Source organism: Pelobates fuscus, chromosome 4, assembly GCF_036172605.1.
Source record: "Pelobates fuscus isolate aPelFus1 chromosome 4, aPelFus1.pri, whole genome shotgun sequence".
Lineage (NCBI taxonomy): Eukaryota > Metazoa > Chordata > Amphibia > Anura > Pelobatidae > Pelobates > Pelobates fuscus.
In genome coordinates, this window is record NC_086320.1 from 154295258 (window position 1) to 154318703 (window position 23446).

Below are 23446 nucleotides of genomic sequence, written 5' to 3' on the forward strand. Positions count from 1 at the left end.
TTTTCCCGCGATGTTGAATACTTCCGGGGTCTGACGTCAGGTATCTTTCATTGGGCGAATCCCTACAGACGTAATGTGACCTGCGGCCGTCTGTGCAACTTCCGCGTTCCAGAGTGGAACGCATAACGGAACTTCCGCATAGCACACACTACAGCATTCCATAATGGAATGCATATCAGGAGCAGAGATCAAAACACCAATCGAGATTAGAGTGGGTGAACGAAAACAACCCACTCTCATCTTGGACATATGTGTCCATATATATCATCATACAAAATAAAATAACCAGAAACAAATACAGAAAGAGGATACATATGCGGATACACCAGAGACCTGAACAATAAGTAGGAAAAAATATATAAAAAATATACATATGGAAAAATATATACATAAAAAATATATATGAAAATATATATATATATAAAGAAACATACAAGTAGAACAAATAATAATATATAAATGGAAAAAAAATATATAATATAAAAATAAAATACAAGTTAAAATAAAAATGAATGCAAAGTAAAATAAAATAAAATTAATAAATAATGAAAAACAATAATAACTTTAAAAATGAAAATACATATGAAAATTAAATAATAAAAATAAATAGAAATAAAAATAAAAATAGAAATAAAAATAAAAATGTACATGTATATATGGAGAATAATAAGAACAAATTTGAATTGGCCAAACATATATATATATATATATATATATATATATATATATATATATATATCAAAGAAAATATATACATATATATATTTACCAAAAAAATATATATACCACAAAAACTGTATATATAAACCAAAACAAAAGGAACAAAAAACAAAAGGAAATAATGTTCAAAAATAGGTGTCATGTGAGTCCGCTTATATGTACATATCAGCCACAATGGTAATTCCACATCACATCACAAAAATATATTCATACGGAAGATATAGAGCTTTCTCAATATTCTACAAAAAAGAAAAAACAAATTAGTATAAAATATATATGTTCATATATTATTCGAAAATGTGGTCTAATGAACCCACCAAGTGAAAATAGAAAACCAAAGGTGTATTTAATTATACCCCCAAAAAACTTCTATAAGGATAGTAACTAGAGTATCAAAGGAGTCCTGCTAGATCAATGTCTTGATTTAGACCAGTCTTTAAAGTTTTTAAATTATATATCCACTGTGCCTCTTTTCTAGCTAGTTCATGCATTTTATTTCCTCCTCTCCAGTGTCTTTCAAGGGAATAATCAATAACAATAAAGGTAGACCAATTAAAAAGTGTACACGTGTTACAATGTTTTGGAACACTATGTTCCACTTTATTAGTTTTAATGTTATTAAAATGTTCTCGAAATCTGGTATGTAATGTCCTAGTGGTTCTGCCTATATATTGTGCTCCACATCCACATTGCAACAAATAAATTACATATGTGGATGTGCAGTGTATAAATTTCGTAATAGTATACGTCTTATTAGTATAAGTGCCTGTAAAAGTTATGGTCTTTTTCTTTTGGTAAATGCATGTAGAGCAGGTACCACATTTATGAAATCCTGGAGTCTTGTGAGAAAGTAAAAAATTATTATTAGGATTCGTAATCTGTATAGGTAGGAGGCTAGGTGCTAATTGATTTTTAAGATTATCAGCTTTTCTATAAATAACTGTCGGTTTTTCAGGGATAACATTACCTAGGATTTCATCCTTTTTTAAGATGGACCAATGTTTTTTAAGGATTTGTTCTATTTTCTTGGCATGTGTGTTATATTTGGTAATAAATGCAAATTCTACATGAGTATTGTCTCGTTTGGTTTTTAATCCATTATCACCTAAAAATTCTGAACGTTCTCTTCTCTTTATTTGTGTAATATCCCTTTCCATCTGTTCAGTATTATACCCTTTTTCCGAATATCTATTTTTTATTATTTTAGATTGCTCTTCAAATATTTGCACGTTAGAACAGTTTCTTTGCATACGGGTTATTTGTCCCTTAGGGACATTGTTTAACCAAGTCGGATGGTGTAGACTGGTCTTTTTAATTGCCATATTACAATCAGTTTTTTTGAAAAAGGTTTTGGTATTAAGCGATCCCCTTTCAACATATAGGGTCAAATCCAGAAAGTCATTATATTGATTAGAATTAATATTTTCAATAAAAGCTTCCAGGCTTGTTTTATCACCCTCCCAAATGATAAGCACATCATCTATGTAGCGTCGCCAGAGGATGAGGCTCCCCCCCAGTTGAGGTCCCAACTGTATGCACAAGGCCTCCCAGTGAGACACATACAGATTGGCAAAACTAGGAGCGAACCTCGTCCCCATGGCGACACCACATAGCTGTAAAAAGAACGTAGAATTGAACCAAAAAAAGTTCTTAGTTAACACAAAATGAATACATGCCAATAGAAAGTCAATCTGTGTAAGACATATAGTCTGTTGTTGAACAAGTACGTCTCTGATCACCTCCAAACCCTTATCATGAGGGATATTGGAGTACAGGGAAGTAACATCCACAGTGGGCAGAATATAAGTGGATTTCCAAGTAAAAGACTCCAAAGTTTGCAAAATATGTTTTGTATCTCTAATAAAAGAAGGGCATAAAGACACAAAAGGTTTAAGAAACAATTCCACATATTCTGAAAGATTGCAGGACAACGAATTGATACCACTGACAATAGGGCGGCCCGGGGGGGGGGGGGGGGGATAAACTTTTGTGGATTTTTGGGAGAAAGTAAAAAATCGCTATCTTACATGAAGGATTAAAAATATATTTAAATTCCTCAATAGAGATAATATTACTATCAAGTCCCCTTTGGAGCAAAGATCGAAGGTCCTCCAAATAGGGCTTGGTAGGATCCTGTTTTAATATATGTGGTATTATCTCCCAAAATACCCAAAATACAGTAAGCTTCCTCCATATAGTATTGTCTGCTCATAATAACCGTACCCCCTCCCTTATCCGCCTCCTTAATTACCAATTTGGAGTCCTTTAAAAACATAAAATGCCACCAGCACACAGTCTCTTCTGAGTTCGCCGATTCACGATCACGTGAGCCTCGTGGGTCTGCCTCTCTATGACGTACCCCTTGCATTTTGCTCGCCTTCTCGGGCTCCTCACAACTGTCTGGTAAATTGTGTTACCTTTTCCCTTCATTTATTATTTTGTTACCATTTCCCTTTTTATCCACATCTTTGCCTTTGTACCTTCTTTCTCTAATATGTATGTTAATGTAATAATAAACAAAAGAAGAAAATGTTATATTTAACTACCAAAGTTTTGCTTGTAGATTTGTTTTTCTAAAGGAATAGAAACATAACCAAAAAAGCTACTACTATAATCTGCAACCTGAATATGAAAAGTACCCCCCCAAAAAAAAAACAACAACAACATATATATACATTTTATTTTTATATATTTATATATATATATATATATATATATATATATACACACATTTGCCAAAACAGGTTCTTAAAATATGTTAAAGGACCACTATAGTGCCAGGAAAACATCCACTGCCAGGCTCTAGGGGGTGGAAGGGGTTACATTTACCTCTTTTTCCAGCGCCGAGCAGGGGACTCTCCTCCTCCTTCTCATCGTCATGGGCTGAATGCGCATGCGCGGCACGAGCAGTAGATGTTTTCCTGGCACTATAGTGGTCCTTTAACATATTTTAAGAACCTGTTTTGGCAAATGTGTGTGTATATATATATATATATATATATAAATATATAAAAATAAAATGTATATATATGTTGTTGTTGTTTTTTTTTTTGGGGGGGGTACTTTTCATATTCAGGTTGCAGATTATAGTAGTAGCTTTTTTGGTTATGTTTCTATTCCTGTAGAAAAACAAATCTACAAGCAAAACTTTGGTAGTTAAATATAACATTTTCTTCTTTTGTTTATTATTACATTAGCATACATATTAGAGAAAGAAGGTACAAAGGCAAAGATTTTCCTATGGACGCTGGCATCTTCTCGCTGTGAAAATCACAGTGAGAAGCGCGGAAGCGCCTCCAGCGGCTGTCAATGAGACTGCCACTAGAGGCTGGATTAACCCTATTATAAACATAGCAGTTTCTCTGAAACTGCTATGTTTATAGAAGAGAGGGTTAATCCTAGCTGGACATGGCACCCAGACCACTTCATTAAGCTGAAGTGGTCTGGGTGCCTATAGTGGTCCTTTAACCCCTTAAGGACCAAACTTCGGGAATAAAAGGGAATCATGACATGCCACACATTAAGCATGAGGAAGAGGTTCTATTTCAACTGTCAAAAGTAAAGACAAATAAGTCAATGGGACCTGATGGAATACACCCAAAGCTATTAAAAGAGCTTAGTGGTGTACTAGCAAAACCATTAACAGATTTATTTAACCAATCATTGATAACAGGAGTAGTCCCAGAAGATTGGAAGTTAGCGAATGTTGTGCCCATTCACAAGAAAGGTAATAGGGAGGAGTCGGGCATCTATAGGCCAGTAAGCCTTACTTCAGTGGTGGGGAAAGTGATGGAAACCATGTTAAAGGATAGGATTGTTGAACATCTAAAAACACATGGATTTCAAGACCAGAGACAACATGGGTTTACTTCAGGGAGATCATGCCAAACTAATCTTATTGATTTTTTTGATTGGGTAAATAAAATTATAGATCAGGGTGGTGCAGTAGACATTGCTTACCTAGAATTCAGTAAGGCTTTTGACACTGTTGCACATAGAAAGCTTATCAATAAACTACAATCTTTGAGTTTGGTTTCCAATATTGTTGAATGGGTAAGGCAGTGGCTGAGTGACAGGCAACAGAGGGTTGTAGTCAATGGAGTATAGTCGAAGCTTGGGCTTGTCACCAGTGGGGTACCTCAGGGATCTGTACTTGGACCCATTCTCTTTAATATTTTTATTAGTGATATTGCAGAAGGTCTTGATGGTAAGGTGTGTCTTTTTGCGGATGATACTAAGATATGTAACAGGGTTGATGTTCCAGGAGGGATAAGCCAAATGGAAAATGATTTAGGTAAACTAGAAAAATGGTCAGAGTTGTGGCAACTGACATTTAATGTGGATAAGTGCAAGATAATGCATCTTGGACGTAAAAACCCAAGGGTAGAGTACAAAATATTTGATAGAGTCCTAACCTCAACATCTGAGGAAAGGGATTTAGGGGTGATTATTTCTGATGACATAAAGGTATTACTTTACTGAGAGGGTAGTGGATGCATGGAATAGCCTTCCAGTTGAAGTGGTAGAGGTTAACACAGTAAAGGAGTTTAAGCATGCGTGGGATAGGCATAAGGCTATCCTAACTATAAGATAAGGCCAGGGACTAATGAAAGTATTTAGAAAACTGGGCAGACTAGATGGGCCGAATGGTTCTTATCTGCCGTCACATTCTATGTTTCTATGTTTCTATGTGCATGGGGAAAATTTTCGGTTCGGCATTCCGAAATTCAGGATTTTCGCAATTCGGGACTTTGGCAATTTGGCACTTCAAGACTTCGGAACTTCAGCAACTTCAGCACTTCGGAACTTCAGCACTTCGACACTTCGGATATTCGGTAACTTCGGAACTTCGGCACTTCGGCACTTCGACACTTCGACACTTCGGATATTCGCCAACTTCGGCACTTCGACACTTCGGAATTTCGGAACTTCGGCATTTCGGAATTTCGGGACTTTGGTACCTCGGGACTTCTCTTGCAGCCGCTTGGTAGATAACTCCCTAATTCCCACGGTATTAGGGAGTTATCTACCAAAAGGCTGAAAGACCTAAATTGGTCTTCCAGCCAAATTTACTAATACTAAGTAAAAATTACTTAGTATTAGTAAATTTTGCCCCTACTCGCTATACCACGAGTAGGGGCATATCTAGTAAACAGGGAGCAGCCTGTGACTGCTCACTGTTTAAAAAAAACAAAAAAAATAAAAAATAGTGCCCCCCGGGCCCCCACCCCTGAGCGGCGGGTGGGGGCCCTAAATACTAATAAGGGGGACCTAATGTCCTCCCCCCTGGCCCCCACCCCTGAGCGGTGGGTGGGGGCCCTAAACAAGAATAAGGGGGTGGACCTAGTGTCCTCCCCCCTGGCCCCCACCCCTGAGCGGAGGGTGGAGGCCCTGAATACTAATAAGGGGGGGACCTAATGTCCTCCTCCCAGGCCCCCACCCCTGAGCGGCAGGTGGGGGCACTAAATTGTAATAAGGGGGGGACCTAGTGTCCTCCCCCCTGGCCCCCACCCCTCAGCGGCGGGTGGGGGCCCTAAATACTAATAAAGGGGTACCTATGGTCCTCCCCCCTGGCCCCCACCCCTGAGCGGCGGGTGGGGGCCCTAAATACTAATGGGGTGATCTAATTTCCTCCCTCCTGGCCCCCACCCCTGAGCGGTGGGTGGGGGCCCAAAATTGTAATAAGGGGGGACCTAGTGTCCTCCCCCTGGCCCCCACCCCTCAGCGGTGGGTGGGGACCCTAAATACTAATAAGTGGGGGACCTAAGGTCCACCCCCTGGCCCCCACCCCTGAGCGGTGGGTGGGGGCCCAAAATTTTAATAAGGGGGGGACCTAGTGTCCTCCCCCCTGGCCCCCACCCCTGAGCGGCGGGTGGGGGCCCTAAAAAAATGTGTCATCCCCCAGGTGACTAGGGGTCCCCAAACCCCTAGTCACCCCTTCCCCCCCAATAAAAATTATCCCCCTACCTACCCTCTCACCCTAAAAACTAATGAGGGGGGGCCTTTAACTAAGTACCTGTAAAAAAAAAACATAATAACCAACGCAATTATAATTTTTTTTTTTTAGGTCTTTCAGCCTTTTAGTAGATAGCTCTCTAATACCGTGGGAATTAGGGAGTCATCTACTTATTCATTCCTGTCATTACATTGACTGGCCAAGTAACTTACATTTGATATGAATGTATGTTACTTGATTGTTGTAAGTGTTGCAAATGCTTACAGCTGAATCCTGGCTATGTTTGTATACTTTTTATTTAAAATTGTTTACAATGTAACATTCTTCTTCTTTCACTGGGTAAGTATATTAGTACTTAAGCAATACTGTACTTCGGCACTTCGGCACTTTGACACTTCGGAACTTCGGCAACTCCGGAACTTCGGCAACTCCGGAACTTCGGCACTAAAGCACTTCAGAACTTCGGCACTTCGACACTTCGGAAATTCGGTATTTTCTGAACTTCGGGACCTCGGCAATTTGGCACTTCGGCATTTCGGCACTTCGGTAATTCGGACATTCGGAAGTACCCGAATGTCCGAATCGTCCGAATTCATATTCGGACCGAAACGAATTGCACATGTCTATCACACATGTTATGTGTCCTTAAGGGGTTAAGGAGAGTCATTAATGCTTACAATACAAATAAGGTTATAGCCTCAGAGATTGTATGGTTTATTGCACAATCAACCAATAAAAATTTAAATGAAAGTATATCTTGATAAATGCATTACAATAATCTTGAACTAATTAGCCAAATCTGATCAACACTCTGTGGAACCGCATGCTGGGCATCTTTTATAGTTTACTCTATGTATGCGCTTTCATACTAACATTTAAGTGAATTCAGCTCTATTAATTGGATCCATTATGTGTGTGCTCACTTTGCATGCCCCATACATGACTTGGATGGAATGTATGTGCATTCACTATTCTTTCTAGGAATTATCAAAATTGCTCATGGAAAAAAAAAAAATTCTTCAAAAAAAAATATAATTTTTTTTTCTTTTACTATATGTAAGTTTGCAAATGTTGTATGCAATAAGATTAGTTTATTAGAAATAATTGAATACTGTAGAAACATCAATAAGCAAATTACATATATTTTTAAAAATATTTTCAAAGAGCTCCTTTGCTAACATGTGCACATTCATAAATATTTAGTTCTTTTCTGACCTTACAGTAAGTGAATGAGCAACCATGCACTTGCTATGGCACTATATAATTATCTAAGTTGGCTGAGTTCTTTTGAGGCAAAAGACAGCTTTGGTGGAGAGGGAATGTCAGTAGCTGTCATTGAGCGAGTAATGTTTTGCATGGGTTGAGCCATGCACATTTATGTGATCCACTGGGGTTCCAATTATTCACCTTCAATATATAGAAATACAGACTCTGTAAAATAAAGAAAAAAAAAACTGACTGTGATACATTTTATACAAAGCCCAAGCTGAATTTGAACTGGTGCGTTTTGAGAGACTTTTAGCAGATATGACAAGAAGCACATATGAACATAAACACATTCAAAGACTGTAAGTGGATTTTAAATTTGTCAGACCAAAATAGCCAAACTGGCAGCATATATGACTTGGACAGTTTCTTCCAAATGGACTGTTTTTGGCCATAAATTTGAATTCACTTTACAGGGATACTATAGTCACCAACACAGCTATAGCGCAATGAAACTGCTTAGTGTATAGATCATGCCCCTGCAATTTCACAGCTCAGTTCTCAGAAATTTAGGAGTAATTTAGTGCAAATTCTGTTTAATTTAGAGTTTATTATCCTCACAAGAGGGATACTTAAACTCTCTAATTTCTTCTGCTCATTGCCCTGTCATGGTTTCCCATTGCTGGTTATTCCGAGAGTGCGTTCCTGATCGTGTTTCTTTGGTATTTGACTTTGGATTTATTCTTACTTCCCTGATTTCTGGTATCCCTGACTATTGGCTATTCCTTGCAACTGTGTTTCGTTCTGTGTTCCTGACCCCGGCTAGTATTTAGACTATTCTCTTCAACGTTAAGTCCGGCCATTCTAAGGTCCGGTTAGACGTTATCATTATTCCTAAGTGTGATACTAATACTGGGTCTTGTATCAATTGTAATCCTGACAACTAGTACTTCAGCAAGGGGAATCAGGTTTTTGAAATGTGTTAAATGACACCTTCATGTCACAACTGGTACAAGCACCAACTAGAAAGGATGCTTGTCTGGATCTCATTATAACAAACAATGTTGATCTTTTGACCAACATTCAAGTAGTAGGGAACATTTGGGAAATGGTGATCACAATATGGTATTTTTTTTAAATAAACTCAAAAAAGCAAAATCACGTGGGGTATACTAAAATGTACAATATTAAAAAAGCCAATTTCAATAAGATTAGGGCAGCTCTACAACATATCGACTGGCATAAACTCCTTAGTGAAAAAAACACTGAGGATAAATGGAAACTATTCAAACAAATATTAGAAAGGTACATTTCTCAGTATGTACAATTGGGTAATAAATATAAAAGAAACAAATTGAAACCAATGTGAACCAATAGAAAATAACCAATAGAGAAGTACAACAAGAGATTAAAAATAAGAAAAGGGCATTTAAAGCATTTAAATATGACAAATCAGAGGCATCCTACAAAAGATATACGGAAGCCAATAATGCTTGCAAAAAGGCAATAAAAGTGGCTAAAGTAGAAAATGAGAAATTGATAGCCAAAGAATGCAAAACCAGCCCCCAATTTTTTTTCAAGTACATCAATTCTAAAAAAAAAAAAAAAATTGAAAGTGTAGGTACACTGGAAACAGAGATAGGTATGTTAGCTAATGAAGACCAGGAAAAGGCAGACATTTTAAATAACTATTTTTCTTCAGTATATATTAATGAGGATCCTATGGCAAGAGATATGCAAATGATTGCTGCAAAATGCTTGCAGATAACATGTGATTGGATGACTCCAGACAAGGTGCTACAGCAGTTAAAGAAAATTAATGTAAATAAAGCTCTGGGGCCTGACGGTATTCACCCACAAGTATTTAAGGAGCTAAGTGGGGAAATAAGTGAACCTCTATATTTAATTTTTCAAGATTCATTTGTTTCAGGTATTGTACCGGAGGATTGGAGGAAGACAGATGTCATTCCTATATTTAAAAAGGGTTCAAAATCCTTGCCTGGAAATTATAGACCTGTGAGCTTAACTTCTGTGACTTTGAAAGGGCTATTAAGGGATAATGTTCAGGAAGTCATTGGGAAGAACTTTCTTATTAGCAATAATCAACATGGTTTTATGAAACATAGGTCATGTCTAACCTAACTGCATTCTACACAGAAGCAGGTAGAAGTATAGATCAAGGTGTTGCAGTGGATATGATCCTCTTGGATTTTGCCAAGGCATTTGATATGGTTCCTCACAATAGGTTAGTCTTAAAACTAAAATAAATTGGTCTAGATGAATATTCTTGCTCTTATGTAAAACATTGGCTTAAGGATAGAGTACAACGAGTTGTCATTAATGGTACATTTTCAGCCTGGACAAAAGTGGTAAGTGGTGTCCCTCAGGGTTCTGTTTTGGGACCGCTTCTATTTAACATATTTATAAATGATCTTGAAATAGGCATTGAAAGCCATGTTTCAGTGTTTGCAGATGAAATAAAACTTTGTAAAGTAATAAAATGTGAGCAGGATATTGCTTTGCTGCAGAAGGCTGTGAGAAGGGGACTGGGCACTAAAATGGCAGATTAAATTTAATGTAGAGAAATGCAAAGTTATGCACTTCGGGGTCAAGAATACACAAGCAACTTACACCCTAAATGGTAGTGAATTAGGGATAACCACACACGAGAAGGATTTGGGAATTGTTATAGACAACAAATTAGGCAACAATATGCAACGTCAATCTGCAGTTGCTAAGGCTGGTAAGACCACACCTTGAATATGCTGTGCAATTTTGGGCACCTGTTCTAAAGAAGGATATCATGGCACAAAAAGTGCAGAGTCAAGCTGCTAAATTGATAAAAGCAATGGAGCATTTTAGTTACGAAGGAAGGTTAAAAAATTGAAATCTCTTTAGTTTGGAAAACCGGCACCTCAGAGGGTATATGATAACATTATACAAATATATTCGGGCCAGTACAAACCATCTGGAAATCTATTCATAAACAGGGCTATACATAGGACACAAGGTCACACATTTAGGCTGAAAGAAAGGAGATTTCATCTAAGGCAAAGAAACGTTTTTTTTTACAGTAAGAGCAATAAGGATATGGAATTCTCTGCCTGAAGATATGGTTTTATCAGAGTCCATACAGATGTTTATATTGCAATTGAATAAATACTTGCAAAAACATAACATACAGGGGTATAATTTCTAATTAGTGGGGTAATAGCTGCTTGATCCAAGGAGCCATCTGACTGATATTTTGGGGTAATTTTTTCCCTAGTTTGTTGCAAAATTGGAAGCGCTTCAGACTAGGTTTTTTTGCCTTCTTTATGATCAACAGCAAAAACATATGTGAGGAAGGCTTGACTTAATGGACGCAAGTCTCTTTTCGGCTATGTAACTATATTACTATAGGAACTAAGGTAGAGAGGACTCTGGTGCAAGATTTATTTTTTTGCCCCTACCTATTGCAAAGGTGGCCAAAAGGTATATCTCCATCTGTCGTACAGCTGCCATAATGCCAGCTAAGGATCTACCATTTCCCATCTTTGCAGGATTGTAGTTAACACTGGGCAGTATTTATCTATTTCAATGTAAGCATATTTTTGTATGGAGTATGTGTGAGTGAATGTAGTGGTGTGTTTGTATGTAGTGTTGGCGTTTATATGCAGACATGCATTTGTGTATATCACCTTTTACCCTCAAGTAAAGATGCAAAATACAATAAAATACAATAAAATACCTTGACTTTTACTTATCGGAACACTATAGTGTCAGGAACATAAACATATATTCCTGACCCTGTAGTGTTAAAACCACCATGTAGCTCCCCTGGCCCCCTTGCCCTTCCTAAATATAGCAAAACCTTATCTGTATTCCAGTCTCCTGCTACTGCCCCTGATCTGCATGATTGGCTGACACATCAGAAGTGGTGTTCTGAGCCAATCACAATGCTTTCACATACGAAAGCATTGGATTGGCTGAGACTGTCAAGGAGGCAGGTAAGGGGTAGAACCAGCACAAGCCAAACAGAGCCCTTGCCAGTCATCATCTCCTGGAGACACTTAATGGTAGTGCTGCAAACTGTGCTGCAAACCCCCAGGTAGCTATCTGAGGAGTGGCCGGTGAAGGATTCCCTATGCTGTAATGTTAACACTGCATTTTCTTTGAAAATACAGTGTTTACTGCAAAAAGCATGAAGGGATTGATTATACTCACCAGAACAAATACAATAAGTTGTAGTTGTTCTGGTGACTATAGTGTCCCTTTAAGAGATCCAGTTTCCCAAGGTCACCTCCCATTTGGCAATCCTTAAAAATCCAGAATATATATATTTGTATACAACAGGGATAAAGCTGGAAAACCTCTAAGAGAAAAAACAGAACATGTGTAATATTGTAATAAAATAGCCCGATAGTAGTTAGGGGCCAATAGCCTCCTTCCTTCCCTGAAGTCACCCGATGAGTTGGATTCAGGATTTCAAGCAGGTTAAAATAAAAAAAATGTTTTTATTATAGCAATAAAACAAGCACATACAAAATAAAGGAAATAAGCAATAAAAAAAAGTTCCATGCATTTGTGTGTAGTGTTGATTATTGAATGCAGGGGTGTGTTTATTTATAATGTTGATGTTTAAATACATGTTTTAATACATAGGTGTGTTTGTATGTATTGTTGACATTTGAATGCAGGGTTCTATTTGTGTGTAGTGTATATATAAAAATATACTTCCACACACACACAGTGTGTGCAGTGGCGTACACACAGTCCATGGGGACCTGGTGCAAAACTGATCCATTAACACTTCCTGTTATCGGGCCCACTCTGATGATGATATTCATTTCCATCGGGTGGCCCTAACAGCATGTGCCACCCGATGGGCCCCTTCACTTGGGGCCCCGGCAATTATACTGCGGGGCTGGGGCCGCAACACAAATGGCGGTGGGCACCCAGTCACAGGAGTCCGCAGGGCGGCCGGGCCCAGTTGCAGCTGTGACCCCTGCGACCGCCACTGAGTGTGTGTGTGTAACTGACTCTGTCGGGCTTTCAGCTCTTATTTCCACATTGCTGGTCCTCTGCCTTACCAGTTTGCCAGCCTGGCTTTTGCAGATTTGCCTGAGCTCCGATAACATTGACTCTACAAGCCATGGTCAGGTGTTTGGCTCTTTGTCCGATTATTGTGACTCTCTAATCAAGCTTGTTCTTGTTTGTTTAACCTGTTGCTGAATTTGGACCATCTGACTTTGCCGCTTCTCCTTCCCACTGACCTCGCTTGCCATACTGTGTTACTATCTTTCTGTCCCAGTCTCTCATCTCTGCTTAAGACCAGACGGCTGTACATTGGAAAACAGAAAAACATGATCTGTCTTAATAGTACCACTAGAGTAGACAAAATATGAGATGACAGTTTCTTCTTTAACCACACACTGAAATACTTACATGTACACAGACAAACATATACAAACACTGACACACATACAGATACAGACACACACTGACAAGCATGCAGATACACAGTCACACAGATACAAACACTCACAAACACATACAGACACACAGATACAGACACAAATGCTGTGGCTCAACTGTGGTTCCTCCTGGAGCCTCTCCGTCCTGGAACAAGATATGGGACTAGCTCTATTCCCTCCCAGGGACTGCATGACACACAGTCCTGGGAGCTCTAGTCCTTAAAAGGACTTTCCCAGCTGAATCCTCCATGAGCTGGAACAAGTTGCTGAGCAGTGAATAGTCCTTTCCCCTCCCATTATCTAGATGACACAGTTATGGGAGTACAACTGATAGTAACGAGCCAAACTCTGCCTTTTATGCACAGACACAAGCAGGGGGTCTCCAAACAATACAATGCAAGCCCCTGCCAGGAATATCTGGGCCAGGGAGATAATTACGTTTAATACCGGTAAGTTAATTATCTCCCAGGAACAGAGAGCCCAACACAAAACATAAAAACATAAAAGTACCCCAAAACATAATAAAAACATACAATAACCCCACATATCCTACATCCCCAAATATCCCTGATCTGACTGCCCAAGTTGTCCAAATAGCACTCAGATCCATGCAGTGTAGGAGAAACGCCATTATGTTAAAGTTCTAACGGCACACGTGGTCCTATGCCGAAAATAGTTCCAGGGCGTTTGGTGCTTTGGCTGGTCAACTTTTGGGAGCTCCTGCGGCCGCAATACGTGTGCTCTGCTTGGCTCTCAGGGAGCATTTGTTACACTTAGTCTCAGGCACCTTCCCTCCAAAACGCGCTCTCCTGGCGGGTCGCAAAGTGGTTTAAAACCCCGGACCAAGTTGTCTGGGAATTGCAAGGTCACGTCATGCTGAAAACAGTTCCATAACATTTGCGGCTAAGTTCCGCTTAAGTGACCGGGAACGAAGTCCTCATGCCAAAATTAGTACCATAGTGGTCATGGCTAAGTACCGATGAGGACCATTTGTGGGTTTGGTTCATGCGAATGGCTGCCAGGGAGCTAGCGTTTAGTTCCATTCGAATTAAGGGAAAGTGCTGAACTAGAGGCATCGAGGGAAAGCTGCTAGTGGCGGCTGGGCAGGGTAACTCCCGAACGGGGTCTCCGGCATGGACCATAGTTTGTGGGCAGGAGGCCAGCTTCCACACCCCTCCAGGAGTTCATGGCAAACGTTTGTGGGAAAGAGTGTTTGTCACAGAAATCATCTCCTCGGGGGGCAGTAGATTGCACCCTCTATTTCATAACCTTGTATTTCCTTCAGCTTTCTGGTGGATACAGAAAATCATCATGGATCCTGAACTCATTTACAGACACCAAGCTGGTGTATACCCCGGAGGTCCTTTTAAGGCACCTCACTGACAGCCCCACCAGCAAATACAAAAAAAATTACACTGCATCTGATCAACGCACCCCGCAGTATAGTGCCATGCTACTGAAGGACAAAAACTACCCCAATGGTTTGGGAGGGTGGAAGAAATCCAGAAAATTGAAGAGCTGATCCTCTCAGTGGAGGGAAAGCCCAAAAATACAATGAAACCTGGTTTTATTGGCTGCAATAGTTCTCTTCAGATATTAGGACCCCTGGGGCCATGTTATCGTTCAACGGAGCGATCACATGGTCACAATAGGTGTCCATGTGTCTGCCTGCAGGGGGACTGCCTGTGCTGACTGGCAGTCTCCCTGCTAGTGTAAAATAAAAAAAATAAAAAATGTAAATGTTACTTAAAAAAATACAATTATATATGTATATAAATATGATATATAGACATATATTATATCTATATAATATATGTCTATATATCATATATATAATGTCATACTAAGTGTATGTTACACTTAATACATTAATACATATATTAATATAAAAATACACTTATAATTAAATTACACACGTGTATATATAATATATATAATAACTATATATAGTATATATATATATATATTATTAGAAAAGACAAATAATAAGTAAATTAAATAAAAAAATGTAAAAATAATAATAAAATTAAAAAAAATTATATATCTATATGAAATTGTATTCCAACTGTATTTTGATATTAATATATATATATATATATATATATATATATATATATATTTATATCAAAATACACTTAGAATGAAATTGTGTATATATATCTATGTATACATAAATAAAAAATTACGAAATATACATATGTCCATATACAAAATTACATAAATGATTATATAAATATACACGTAGACTTCAAATATATAAATATGCATATATATTTAAAGTCTACGTGCATATTTATGTCATATTTTTTACATAATTAAGTAATTTTATTGATTGCAATTTGAGGGACCTGCCTGACAACCCAGGCCGAAAGACCAGAGCATTTAATTTGCTGGCACTGTATTTTACCCTGTAACTTTCTATGGCACCCTAAAACCAGTACATGGGGGGGTACTGTTTTACTCGGGAGACTTCGCTGAACACAAATATTAGTGATTAAAAACAGTAAAACATATCACAGCGATGATATTGTCAGTGAAAGTGACTTTTTTTGCATTTTTTTCACACACAAACAGCACTTTTACTGATGATATAATTGTTGTGATACATTTTCCTGTTTTGAAACATTAATATTTGTGTTCAGCAAATTATCCTGAGTATAACAGTACTCCCCCTCCCCCCCCCCCCCCATGTACAGGTTTTATAGCATTTTTTAAAGCTACAGAGTCAAATATATGGGTCAAATATTTTTACATTGAAAATTGCCAGGTTGGTTACATTGCATTTGAGAGCGTATGGTAGCCCAGGAATGAGAATTACCCCCATGATAGCATACCATTTGCAAAAGAAGACAACCCAATGTATTGCAAATGGGGTATGTCCAGTCTTTTTTAGTAGACACTTAGTCGCAAACACTGGCCAAAATTAGCGTTCAATTTAGTTTTTTACTTTTTTCACACACAAACAAATATGAACGCTAAATTTGGCCAGTGTTTGTGACTAAGTGGCTACTAAAAAGACTGGACATACCCCATATTAAATACCCTGGGTTGTCTACTTTTAAAAAAAAATGTACATGTGGGGTGTGATTCAGAGATTTCTGACAGATAATAGTGTTATAATGTCACTATTGATAAATTTTACAAATGTATGTTTTAAAACCGCAATATCCTACTTGTACTTATAGCCCTATAACTTGCAAAAAAAGCATGTAAACACTGGGTATTTTTAAACTCAGGACAGAATTTAGGATCTATTTAGCATTTTTTTTTTCAATAGCTTTTGTTGATGAGTAAAAGAATTTTCAAGTAAAAGTAAAAAAAAACATGTATTTTTTAATTTTTTTTTAAATATTTTAAAATTAATTTACATGAGATTTTATAAATAATGGTATGTAAAGAAAGCCCTTTTTGTCCTGAAAAAAACCAATATATAATGTGTATGGGAACAGTAAATGAGAGAGTGGAAAATTACAGCTAAACACAAACACCACAAAAGTGTAAAAAGAGGCCTGGTCGCAAATGTACAACATTGCAAAAACAGTCCGGTCCTTAACCCATTAATGTCGTTACGGCGTTCTATGCCGTCCCGCATTAAGTGGACTTTAAAGCTGTTGTGGCGAGTAGAACGGCGTAACGGGTTTGAGCCCCATGGAGGTCCAATTTACTCACCTCCGCCGCGATCCTCTTCGGGAGGACTGCCTGACAGCCCAGGCAGCCCTCCCCTGGCAAATGAGGCCTCTGGGGGCCATGTGATAACTCTCAGAGAGCGATCACATGGCCCCCTATAGCTGGCTGTGGATCTGCCAGCAGGGGGACTGTCTAAAATGTCAGACAGTCCCCCTGGTGGTGGGAGGTGTGAAAAAAAAAATGAAACATGTTTAAAATAAAATAGAAATGTATTTATATATAATATATGTATATATATTATATATATAATACATATACATATATATATGTAACGTCATACAAAGTGTATTTTAATATTAATATAAGTACATATAAGTAATAAAATACACTTAGAATGACGTTATATATATATATAATATATATATTATATATATATAATAGATATATATACATATATTCTATATATACGTATAATTACAATAATAAATAAATACAATAATAAAATAAATAAATAAAATATTGAAACAAAATGTAATATAAATTATATATTTAAATGTAATTTCATTCTAACTGTAGTTTGTTATTAATATATATATATATATATATTGGTAACAAAATACACTTAGAATGACATTCTTTATATATCTATATATATATATATATATATAAAATACAAATAACCGCAAATATATATATATATATATATATATATATATATAATTACATAAAAGATTACATTAGTATACACGTAGAATTTAAATATCTGTAAATGCATATATATTAAAATTCTACATGTATATTTAAGTAATCTTTTAACATAATTATGTGATTTGATAAATTCAAATTTGATTTACATGCCTGACAACACAGGGAGAAAGTGCAGAGAATTTAATTTGCAAGCACTATATTTGACCCTGTAACTCTCCAAGACACCATAAAACCTGTACATAGGGGATACTGTTTTACTCGGGAGACTTCGCTGAACTCAAATATTAGTGTTTCAAAATGATAAATTGTATTACAACGATGATACTTTAAGTAAAAGTGACTTTTTTTGCATTTTTTTACAAACAGCACTTTTATGGACTATATTATTGTTGTAATATGTTTTACTGTTTTAAAACACTAATATTTGTGCTTAGTGAAGTCTCCCGAGAATAACAGTACCCCCCATGTACAGGTTTTATGGTGTTTTGGAAAGTTAGAGAATAACATATAAGGCTTGCATTTCATTTTTTTGACATTGAAATTTGCCAGATGTTGCCTTATGTTGCCTTTGAGAGCATATGGTAGCCCAGGAATGAGAATTACTCCCATGATGGCATACCATTTGCAAAAGTAGATAAACCAAGGTATTGAAAGTGGGGTATGTTTAGTCTTTTTTAGAAGCCACTTAGTCACAAACACTGGCCAAATATTAGTTTTTTGCTTTTTTCACACAAAAACAAGTGTGAATGCTAACTTTGGCCAGTGTTTGTGACTAAGTGGCTACTAAAAAAGACTAAACATACCCCACTTTCAATACCTTGGGTTGTCTACTTTTTCAAATGGTATGTCATTATGGGGTAATTCTCATTCCTGGCTACCACACCGTCACAAAGGTAACATTACTAATCTGGCAAATTTCAATTTGAAAATGGAACGTTCTGTATTTGGCCCTGTAACTTTCCCAAACACCATAAAACCTGTTAATGGGGGGTACTGTTGTACTCGTAAGACATCGCTGATTACAAATATGTGCATTTTTGTGCAGTAAAACCTAACAGTATTATGACATTCACAGCTAAAATGTCAGACGGAAATACAAATTTAAAAAAAAAAAATTCTCAATTTTTAATTTTTTTTATTCATAATAAATTATGTTCCATATATCAATAGTTAATGATAAATAAAGCCCTGTTTCTCCTGACTAAAATGATATATAATAAGTGTGGGTGCATATAATATGAAAGAGGGGAACTACGGGTAACATTTAGCGCAAATTCCAGTTTTTGTTTACGTTTTGATCAGAACGTGCACTATTGACTCCATCCTGAAGGGGTTAAGGGGTTAATATCTATAGGTTTTCTTATTATTTACTTCCATTTCTGATTGTATTCTATTTGGGGCATATTGCCTAACTCCTGTTTTCGGTATAGCTTCAACTTACTTGCCTATAATTTCTCTTATAGGTTATACTTAATTCTCCAACCTAGAACTTCATTTATAGGTTTACCTGTTATCCTATTTCCACTTTGACCTTTTTTGTCTAAACCCTTTATTTTCATAACCTAGTTATCCTTACCTGTAAATTCAGTAATTCAGATCTGTTTGCTGTTTCTTTCCTATTATTTCAATTAGCGGATATACTGTTTATTTTATAAATGTCCAAATCAAGCAATACAGATCCTGATGTTAACTATGGCAATTGTTTCCTACCTGACCTGCTCAGGATCATGAAAGAATGGGTATGTGTGTGGGTTTGTGTGTTTTTTGTTTTATCTTTTCTCTCCCCTCCCCTTCTCTTTACCTGACCCTGCTGTGACATGCTCCACTGAACAGCTTTTCTTCTTGTATTTTCTCTTTTTTCCCTGACACAACCTTTATTCCACTGCACAGGCATAAGTTCTGGTACCGAGATTACGTATGTCCAGATTCACAATAAGGGGACCTCTGAAAATACTGTACCGCTACCAGAGCTCTCTTTATTGGGCTACAATACCTGTGTGAATTGTATGTCTTGTTCAAGACAATCCTGTGTATCAATTTACTTCTATTGTGAAATATTGTTCAGCTGACAAACTTGAAAAAACTAAATAATTTTGCATTTAAAAAAAATAAACAAAAATCATCATGGATACATTTGCTTGTCCATGGATTCTGTGGCTATAAGATCATATTTAGTGTCAGCTTCCCGACCCCCCTGCCCCACCTCTGAATTCTTTCAGGCAAATTAGCTCCTCCACTATGTGCGATATCCCTCAAGGACTTATCATGAGAGGCAATCCACGTTTTAGTAGGTTAATTGACTATCACATAAAAAGCTGAGTTTGATTTCCATACTGTATTTCCATTTTATTTCAATTACCTACCTCACTCAGCCACACAACACTACACATTCAAAGAGGAACACGAACTAGGGAACAATCCTGAGGAATGTGAATGGACCAACATTTTCCCTTACACAGCTTACACATCACCCAACCTACCTTAGTTAAAGAGTACTGTTACAAGGTGCTGGCACACCAGACCAGAAGTATGGTATGGTTTCTGCATGCATTAGGGGCTGTGGGGATCAGAGAATATAACTACATGCTTGGTGGTTCTGTCCAGGAGTCAAGCCATTGTGGTATTCCTTGTTAGTCAAACTACCCTGATATCTTGGCGAGACCCTATATCCAAACGTGTTTTGTGTTTTCTTTTTAAATAGAGAGTATAAACATTTATCTATTTCCCATGCTGCATATAAGCTAATATACAAAGTCAATGTAGCCTTGAAAATTTGCCTGGTTAGGAGTTGGAAGGCGTACCCAACTTCACAGGCCCAGATTAATGTAAAGATCTGAGACCTGACCAGGATGGAGAAGTTGACAATGACTATCAATGAAACCACTCATCGCTTCTTGAAAATATGGAATACCTGAATTTTTGCTCCACAGAGTCTGAGCTTTAATCTTCTTCTGGTATAGTCATTTGGTGTGGGGACTTAACTTGGTGCATCTGGTCATCAGCTCTGTCTTTTCTTCTTGCACAATTCTTTCTTATACCTCTCTCTTCATGTATATCTTATGCTCATTGACTTTTGTTTTTTTTAATCATCTCAAAGGATGTCTCCTGTTTTCGGATATTAGTTGGTAACATTGTACTGCATTTACATCTCAACAGAAATGTAACCTAAATTACAAAAACGGACACCTCAGAACAAAAAAACTAAAGAAAGACTCTCAAAGTTAAATTTAAAGTGACTATCTTATTTTATATAAAGTACCCTAGCTAAAAAGGGTTTAATTTAAAGCAACATTAAAGGAACACTATAGTGTTAAGAATGCAAACATGTATTCCTTATACTATAATGCCTGTAAGGCGGTTTAGGTTTCCAGCCCACCTTAGATCGTTTGCTCACCTTTTCTTCCATGCAGCACTGACCTCATTGCGGCTGTCCCTTACTGGCTCTGCCTCCGCGACTGGGATAAGTCATTTTGATAATCTCAGCCAATCAAATGCTTTTCCATAGGTAAGCATTGGGAGGCTATTGCACATGCACTATAAAGCGTTGTACTGTGCCAATCGGCATCCCCTAATAAAGATGTATTAACCTTCAGTGTCTCCATGCACGGCATACAGCACTGACACAGGAAGCACCTTTAGTGGCCACCTGAGTGGCTACCACTAGAGGTGTTCCTAGGCACCAACGTAAACACTGCCTTCTATCTGAAAAGACAGAGTTTACATTGAAAAGCCTGTAGGGACATGCTACAGACACCAGAACCACTACATAACTGCAATCTCACTATACGAAAGAAACAAACTAATAATTTAATGTAACTAAACTAACCAAATTAAACTAAACACAACTAAATTAAACCTTCTGGTTACCGACAACTGCTAAATTAGCAGCTAAAATTCAAGAATAACCCACTCACATGTTGCAACCTGCAGTACAAATAGATCTTGCTATGGCTGGGGACAGATATGACGCTGCATTTGTTCTTTTCTTTATCTTTTATGTGATCTATACTTAATTTATCTATGATAAGATTGTTTGTGAAACCTTAAAACATTTATCAAGTTGGTTTTGGTTACAAATTAAGCTTAAAGGTACTAGACAAACTTGCAGAGCTTGATTTAATTACAATGATTTAGTTATTTCATTAGATATACACTGATCAGCCACAACATTGAAACCACTGACAGGTGAAGTAAATTACATTAGTTATATCATTACAATGACACCTGTCAAGGTGTGGGATAGGGATGTGCATGGGCAAAACATTTTGTTCGGTTCGGAAATTCGGGTAAGTAAAAAAATGTGTCTGCTTCGGACCGATGGCATTCGGTTCAGAACTTCCAAAATTCGGAACTTTGACAATTCGGGACTTCGGCAATCCGGAACTTCAGCAATTAGGACATTCGTAAGCATCCTTCTCTTGTTTTGCCACTTTTCAGAAATCCAAAGCACATCTGTAGGGCTCCCTAACCCTAACCCCTATCCACTAACCCTAACTCCTAACCCTAACCACCACAACCACTTGCACATCTATAGGGCTCCCAGTGCCGGGACTGCCACCACAACCACTTACACATCCATAGGGCTTCCTAACCCTAACCTCTAACCCCTAACCTGAACCCTTACCCCTAACCTCTAACACTAACCACAACAACCACTTACACCTCTACAGGGCTCCCAGTGCCAGGAATTAGCTTATTGGTCAAGATTCCTGTCATCATTCACGTAATTTTCCCTCCATCTCTTGTTTTGCCACTTTTCAGAAATCCGAAGCACTTCGGCAATTTGGTTCGGCACTTTGGAAATTCATCACTTCTGCAATTCGAACTTCGGACATTTGTAAGCATTCAAATGACAGAATTTCACGAAAATCATCCGAATGTACATTCGGAACAAAACAACTTGCACATGTCTAGTGTGGGATATATTAGGCAGCAAGTGAACAGTCAGTCCTTCAATTTCGTGTGTTGGAAGCAGGAAAAAATAAGTAAATGGATCTGAGTGACTTTGACAAGGGCCAAATAGTGATGGCTTGACAACAGGGTCAGAGCCTTTTCAAAACGACAAGTCTGTCGGTTATTTTTGGAATGCAGTGGGTAGAACCAACCAAAAGTGGTGCAAGGAAGGACGACCGGTGAACATAGACCCCTAAGGCTCATTAATGCAAATGGTGAACAAAGACTAGCCCATCTATTTTGATCACGCAGAAGAGCTACTAAAGCTAGAATGTTTGGAAAACTTAATGATGGCTATCATAGAAAGGTGTCTGAACACACAGTGCATCACAGTTTTCTGTGTATGGCATAGCGTAGCCACAGACCAGTCAGAGTGCCCATGATGACCCCTGTCCACAGCCAAAGTGCCTTCAATTGGGACGTGAGAGTCAGAACTGGACCATAGAGCAATGGAAGAAAGTTGCCTGCTCGGATTAATCAAATTTCTTTTAGATCAGGTGGATGGCCACCATTTACCTGGGGAAGAGATGGTAACAGGATGCACTATGTGATCTATGGAAAGAACTCAGGCTGGCGGAGGCAGTGTTATGCACAGGGCAATGTTGGGAAACCTTGGATACTGGCATTCATGTGGATGCCACTTTGACATGTACCACCTAACTAGAGATTGCTGCTGACCAAATACACCCCATCATGGCAATGGTGTTCCCTGATGGCCGTGGCCTCTTTCAGCAGGATAATGCACCCTTCCATGCTGCAAAAATTGTTGAGGAATGGTTTGAGGAACATGACAAAGAGTTCAAGGTGATGCTTTAGCCTT